The 7,791-nt window shown below is 34.6% G+C and overlaps 1 pseudogene; it reads left to right on the top strand.

Moving 5' to 3' along the window:
* LOC121371869 overlaps positions 1-4,629 on the top strand; it is a 6,443-nt pseudogene extending 1,814 nt beyond the window's left edge.
* The last annotated feature ends 3,162 nt before the right edge of the window (positions 4,630-7,791 follow it).

Genomic DNA, 7,791 nt, shown 5'->3' with positions numbered 1-7,791 from the left:
AGCAAACCATAGTCCTACCCGGACTTTCATACCTGGTTTATTTTTAAGTAGTTGTTTTCCTAGACTTGTATTCCTACCGGACTTAAATTCCTTCTACATAAGTGAGAGAAATACTTGTCCGGCAAATTAGATGTCCGTTTGTTATACACTGCAATTTGCACGAGCTGTCAGAAAGACTCGAGGAAAAAAGTAAGGTTTTGGCAGCCTTTCCTCGTAGTGTGATGGTACTCTTAAGATTATTGTGGGTTCAAATCTTTATATATAAAAAAAAATATTTAAGTTTGAGTATCAATTTATTTTGTTTACGTCATAGATTTGCAGATCAGACACGTGAGTGAATTTTTGTGATCGTCTTACATTTGTGTTAGCATATTGAAGTGAGACGAGCATCTTGCTTTTTTCAAAAGTATATAATGCAAATGCAACTACAGATATAAAGTAGGCTATATGTCAGGTGTAAAAGTTCATGAGTAGTTAGACTGTTTACAAGTATATCTGTAAATTATGTGTGCATATTATTGACAGTATGATAGTTGTTCAAGGGTTACTGTTTTGTTTTAGTCGTGTAGTGACCTATTGATCTGTTAAAGCCCACTCTTAATCACTGATATTTCTATTAATTGATAAACCTTAAAGGAAACATGTCACGTAAACCATATTTGGCACCAACCATGTACAATTAATTATAAATTGAATCACCTAAAAAAAAAATTTATAAAAAATTAATTACTTAAAATATCTCCATAAAAGAACCCCAGATACGAGCTCTTAGCGGAAATTGCCGATCTTTAATGAGCAAGGCGATCACGTGGTCCGTGACGTCAGAGACGAGACGCTTGATCTGAAAAGCCTTACACTTAGCATTAGTCGGTACCGCTCACAAAGAATCCAAGACTAGCAGAGCTTACCAAAAAAAATGAATGTTCGTTCGCAAAACATTTTGCCATATCAGTTTGAGCCGTTGGTAAATGAAGAAAGACACATATTTATTAACAACTTGATCGGAAAAGAAAACGGATAGCGAGCGGAGGGTGGAACACCGATGGGTGCCAGCCCATCAGACGCAGATTTGGCGTATCTTGGCTAGGTACGGGTTTGGACGGTAATGACTAGTAGTAGGATTTACCTAACTTTTTGTTTGTAACCGCTGTGTACGCGATTTTTGTATTCTTTGTCATTTATCTACTTCTTTTATTTCTGTGGAAGTGAAATTACATGAATAACGCGGACATTCAGCGTGTGTGTGTGTGTTCAGAACCTTCAAACGGTGTCCGACCAAGTATACGGTATAGGGCATAAAGTGATATAAGTGATACTGTTATAGGACAATGTTTCTAAATTGCACACAACAATAGTATTGTTTTGTTAGTCCCAAAACCATTACCATTTTGTTCTTACGTGGAACCCAAATTGAAATTCATTTTTTTTTAAAAACCAAAATTTAAAAGTTTTCTGAAAGAAAGCCTTTTCCCCACCACAATAGTTTGTTGGCTTTGTTTAGGTTTTTTTTATTTTTAAACTCATATATACATTGTAGTCAGTGCTCTCTTCTCTCCTCCCCCCCCCCCCCCCCCCCAATATATAAAATTTCTGGATACGCCAGAAGAGACGGGGGTGGGGAGAGGCGGAGGCCATGCCTCCACCCCATGTCTTATCAAACCTTTTTTTTTTTAAAGTAAGTTTTAGTGTGTTTTTTACGACACCACTAGAAGCACATTGAATTTATTAACATCAGCTAGCCTATTGGATATCAAAAACATATGGTTCAGTATTTTTTTAACACATTATTAAGGCAGAAGGAATATAGACATTGGGTTGGGTCTGAGGGCACTTCAAGGTTCGGGGCCCATCACCCCCCCCCCCCCCCCCCCTCCATGAAAACCTAAATTACATGACAAATAAAATTTTAAAAAAATCCATTAGTAGCAAGTGAACTTTGTGTACCAACCCACAAGACAGGATAGCACAATACTACAGTCCTTGATATACAGAGTCATGGTGTAGAACTGGATGGAAAGAAAGACAGTGTTTTATTTCAACATAGTTTTATTTAGGGGGGGGGGGCTTATATGACGTCAGACATTGGTTTAATGGATGGATGGAACGAGAAGGTAGTCCAATGGGCCAATCCTAAACACGACAGGGCATGAGACCAGTGGGTTATTGTCCCACCCATTTTTTACAAATAATTACACACATACATATTGTAGGTCCCCTCCCCACTCCAATATAAAATCCTGGCCAGTTTGCATCAATTTGAATGTCCTTTATTTTTTTCTTTTCTTTTTTTCTTCAAATATAAACATTCACAATATAACACTAATTTGGCCCTGCTAACACATTTCATAATTTCTGGCACAATGCCCCAAAACCCTTTAGAGATTTCAGTCCCTTTGGGAAACTCGATCATTTGGTTGCCATCTGAAAACTCACGAATCCTTTTTTAAATGTTGTAATGACTGGATCCACCTCTGTGCTGTAATATCGGTGCTCATTTTACTTTTGAGTGCTCAAACAGCTTGTGGGTATGGAGTATTAAGTTAGTTTTGAGTGCTTACCCCGAGAATCAAACCACCTCAGTGTACCCACCAAAAATGGTGACATTGTTGTAATTTACTTTCAATTGCCGAAGAAGCAATTCAAAGAATACTATTACCTCAAGAGATGTTTGGCAGTCATTTCTGGTTTTTCAGTAGGTCATGATAAAAATAATAATAACAATAATAATAAACAAATGATGATAAAATAATAATTTATTATTTGGACATGTATATAAATATTAATTACGGCCCCCCCCCCCCCCCCCGCCACACCCAGCACACACACAACCAACACGCGTAATTACTAAGGGCTGTTCCATGAAAGATGGAGGGTGTCCGGTTTTAGATACCCACCACCCAAAAATAAATATGCTTTAAATCATGTATGCATAGAAAAATTATACATCACCAAGTGTAAAATAGTTATTGTGCTCTCCCACCTGTTGGATCAATTTGTGGAACCTCCCTAAAGAATTTAATATCAAGCATATTCCTATGAAGTCTGGGCTTTTAGATTGCAACGAAGCTAAGGTGATAAATGCTTTACTCCAAATAAGGATACCCAACATAAAACATGCCTCAATTAAGTACAACATGCCGGCCCTTTCAGTAATTGACATAACATTACAGTATTATAAGACCTTGATGTACTTTAAAAAAAAAATCCTGTTGTGTCCAAATTAAGATATCTAAAGCCCTGTCAACTATTTTCTTCTGGGGTAGGGGAAGTGACCAGATTTGTACAAATACAGCTATTAGAAACTACATTCATCCTTGTTCGTCCAGATAAAGTGTTTTCATATGTACATGTACTCATTTCACAAACATTTTTTAACAAATCAAAAATAAAAGCCAGCCTTTTTTCTTGGTAGGTTTGAGTTTCCAGAAACATACAATTTCTTTTCAAGGCCTTTCCATAAGTATTTTACAATAAATAATAATAAAAAAACCAACACACATTACAAATAAAAACATTAAAAAATAATATACATCTACTATTTATCAATAACGGGGTGTTTTTTTTAATCGTAAAAGGGATTATGGTAATATTAATATTATATCAAGTCCATTGTTACAAAATGCGTGCTTACAACTTGCTCATATTATTTATTTTTCAACATCCAATGTGTTTCTGATCTTCTCAGTGTATGTAGTACCTATTATGTACTTAATAAAACTAGGGTCTGCTGTCTTTGTGGAGAAAAAAGTTGGAAAGAAAAGTAGGTCAGTTACTTTTAATAAAATATTCATGACATCTTTAAGAATACAATCCATTTCCTTCACTTTTGGTTAATAAATACATGTTTGTTTTTCAGGTGTGACTGTGGTAATTGTGCCTTGATGGCCACTGTAGAAGAATGCCTATGTTGTATGGAGGTGCCAGCAGCTAGATACAAGGCCGACATGGCAGAGGTTGAGTGTGTGTCACAGCACGAGGGATTTATTGTAAACTGCCTCAACATGCATGTCTTGGGAGTTGGCCATGTTGGACTATGTTCGTATGGACGACCACTCGATGACAATGATCCCATTCACGAGGTAAGAAGAACAATCTGATTCAATTTACATAATTGTATCCATTTGACACAGTAAAAATTAATGGTCAAATGCAGCATAGTAGACCCTGGCATAGTTTAGCATACAATTTCATCTTTTTAATGCATTTCCTAGAATAGCTCTATTGTACACATAAAAATATAAAGTCATGTGATATTATTTAAATGCCAATATTTTCAAGGTACATGTGCCCTCACAAAATGACCTTTATTTAATAAACAATTAAACATGGTCACGTTTTAGTTTCTAAAGATAATTATTAGAACAACAATCATCTGATGCAAACACATTGAAACAGTAATGTTTCCATAAAATATGCATGATGTATTGATATTTACAATTTCTTTGCTGTTTCTTCCTTTACAGATATGTTGCTTATAGACGATTTGCGAGATGGATTGGTCAAAGAAATCGCCGTGTGCTTCCTGCATGTTGTTGTTGTGAAGATTAGAGACAGTTTCCCATCAGAAATCTACACCGGCTTTCAATATGCTAGACCATAAATAAATTAATAAAAATGTTCATAACACTATAATATCTTGTTTTGGTCATCACTTGATATTCATCACATAAACAGCTTATCAAATAGCATTGAATCGTGATCTGTCTTTGTCTTTGCACAGCTTCTGTTTTCTCCACTCTGTGATAGTCATTTGTTTAGAATCCAGGCATGCTTGACATTGTCTGCTTGACATCTGTTCTTGCAACTCCGTAATTATCCAGCTGGTATCGTCTTTGCATTAAAGATTCCATCAGTGTATCCACATACTCTGAAAATGAAGTTTATTAAAAATATGAAAACATATAAAATGAAGCAACAGGCATTATACTGTTGATTAGTTCTTCCTTGTAATATAATAATGGTATATTTGAGCACACCTCCAACATTTTATACTATAGCTACTAGTATTCTGTGTCGAAGATCTAATAATCTTGGGAGGAACCTGTAACTATCACAAAGGCTACATTTATTATTTATCATCTGCAGCAGGTACTTTATATGCAATTTTCACATATATGAGATAGTAAACAGTACAGTATGTGGCAAATAGACATACAGCATTTTGTCTGAATGGGGAATAACACTGGTTGAGGTAAATACTCTACTATCTCACCCTGAATCTATAATATATATGTAGTTTAATGTACCAAATATTATTACTGTGCAGTGTTTACTTACTGTAGCTAGAGGATTCCTTCACAGCTTTTTATGACCGCATCCTTTCCTTTCTTTGCTTTGGGATAAACCAATCGCCAACATAGATTGCCATCCTTTGTTACGACTTGAGCTTTATTTCCATTTTCGTTATAATGGAAAGCAGCAAGATGCAGTCTGAAAATTAAATGTATATTGTATATCAACAACCATATTGGAGAAACATCTGATATTTGTATCATGTATGGCTATTTGTTACCTATTGGAGAATGGTATTGGGCGTTCTCATTATGCGATTAGTTGCACAACTTGTCGTATGCAATCAAACCGTACTGTGCGAATACCTAAATCAGAACGACTACAGTCTTGTATGTTCTGATTATTGTAGGGCTGACACTTGGGTGTGACCCATCTCTTAACGAGAATGCTGCTTTACGGTTTACAGAGAAGTGAGAGATATTGCTATTATTACCCCAGAGGTCACTCGTAGCGGGAATATTTTTCATATTTTCTCAGTGAGAAATATTCTGCATTGGTTTATCGAACAGTATTATTGGATAATTTGACGCTTCCAAACCAATTACCTTGTTGGTACTAAATATGACATCACGATTTGGCAAACACAAAATGATGTCATGTAGTTTAAAGAGTGCGTTTTATCCTTTGTATTTGGTTTTAAACTTATAACAAAATGTAATTTTAATGCAATTCATTTGTAGTAGATGTAATCATTGAGCGAGTCTATTGTTTGTTTAATTAGCAGCTCGGAGAAACTGAAAGTACAAGAGAATCTTGCAGGGTATTATCTGCTTAATTAGCAGTTAAAAGAATCTGAAGGGATATTTTACTCCTGGTACAATATAGCCTTGCAGGGGATTGTCTGCTTAATTAGCAGGTCATCCTTAGCATGAGTAGCCTATGTGATTACTTGAATTTGGGCCTCTTTGGGCCTTTTCTTGATCTCGAATAGAATCGGTATTAAACAAATATATCTTTGTAGTATAATGAGTAATTAAGGTAGGAGCAATTTATTGTAGTTGTCCACATTTTGTTTCGGACCACCCCAATACATAGGGGCGAAACGACTCATAATGGAGGACGAAACGACTCATTCTAAGGGCGAAATGACTCGGGGCGAACGGGAATAAGGGCGAAACGACTCGGGGGCGAATAAGAATAAGGGGCGAAACGACCCGGATTCATTACATATAGTAGTATAAGCATGTCAGGCCTAATTTCATTTTTCGTATAAAAAAAAAAAAAAAAAGACTTATAAAGTGAAAAGTAAAATGTGCCAGGACGTGACAAAAATGGACATCACTTTTTTAAACACTGCAGTTATTTCCAAAAACTCTACTCTCCTGGTAGAATGTTTGCTTATTGAAATACACTGTTTAATACAATATCCAGTCTATTTCTAAATGCCATATAGCAAATTACTAAAAAAAATATCCTGTATGATGTAATATTTACTTTTTAAAATTTCAGTACGAGCCAGGACGTGACATTTTGTCCAGTTCACTTAAACAACTAATAAATGATATGTATATCAAATACTACTGATGAAACAATGTTAATTTATGAAACCAATTATATTTACTGGTTTTAAGTGTTTTCATTATCAAAATAAGTTCATAAAATCCTAATTAATTGAACTGTCGAGCAAAAATAAACTTCTCATACAATATTCATATAATATAGTTTTATAACCAGTACCCATACCAGTTGTCAACAACATCGTTATCCTGAAGTTGCTAAGTCTGGTGATTTTTGTCTTATCTTTACAATACATGTACAAACTAAACAGACGAAGTATAGACGAAGTATAGGTATTACTTTTTCGTTGGCTGCAGCATCAACTTTTGCATTTAGCTCAACACTGATTGTACAAATGTAGCTACATTTCTCATAAATTATATGTCCTGCATCAGTAAAGCTGCATTTATAGTTCTATCTATGAATGTTCATCCCAGTGCATGTCAAAATTTATTATTTAAAAATGTTAATAAAAAATTTTGAAGTTTAATTTTTTTTAATGTTTAAAAAAAAAAAATAACATTCATTGAGATGGATATATATCTACGGATGCACTATTAATGACACTGAATAAGTTTATGGTAGGCAAGACATTTAATTCTGTAGAATTATTGTTTGCAATTTATTATATATTTTTAGATAATATATTATATTTTGCCTTTTGTTGGTATTTGTATGATAATCTGATTTAATTCGAATTCAAAATATAAACCCCAGTCAGTAAAGAAATTATAGTTTTTGGACAGTTTCTTCTTCTGTTCATCATTATCTGATATGCCAAACCGTCAACAATGTATATTAATATAAATAATTAAACTGTTGATGATTGACAATAGCAACAATCTCAACGACACAATTGATTTGAATTCCCCCAACCCAAGTTTTATCTTGTATCATGTATCTTTATCGATTATATCCTCAGGGCTTCTAGAATTTTTATAAAATCCACTAGCCATGGGATCAGTGATTTTATAAATTTACTAGCTCTACTTTACTTGAAAG

The sequence above is a fragment of the Gigantopelta aegis genome, chromosome 1 (genome assembly GCF_016097555.1).
Source record: "Gigantopelta aegis isolate Gae_Host chromosome 1, Gae_host_genome, whole genome shotgun sequence".
NCBI classification, from domain to species: Eukaryota; Metazoa; Mollusca; class Gastropoda; order Neomphalida; family Peltospiridae; genus Gigantopelta; species Gigantopelta aegis.
This window is presented reverse-complemented; position numbering and strand designations above follow the sequence as displayed.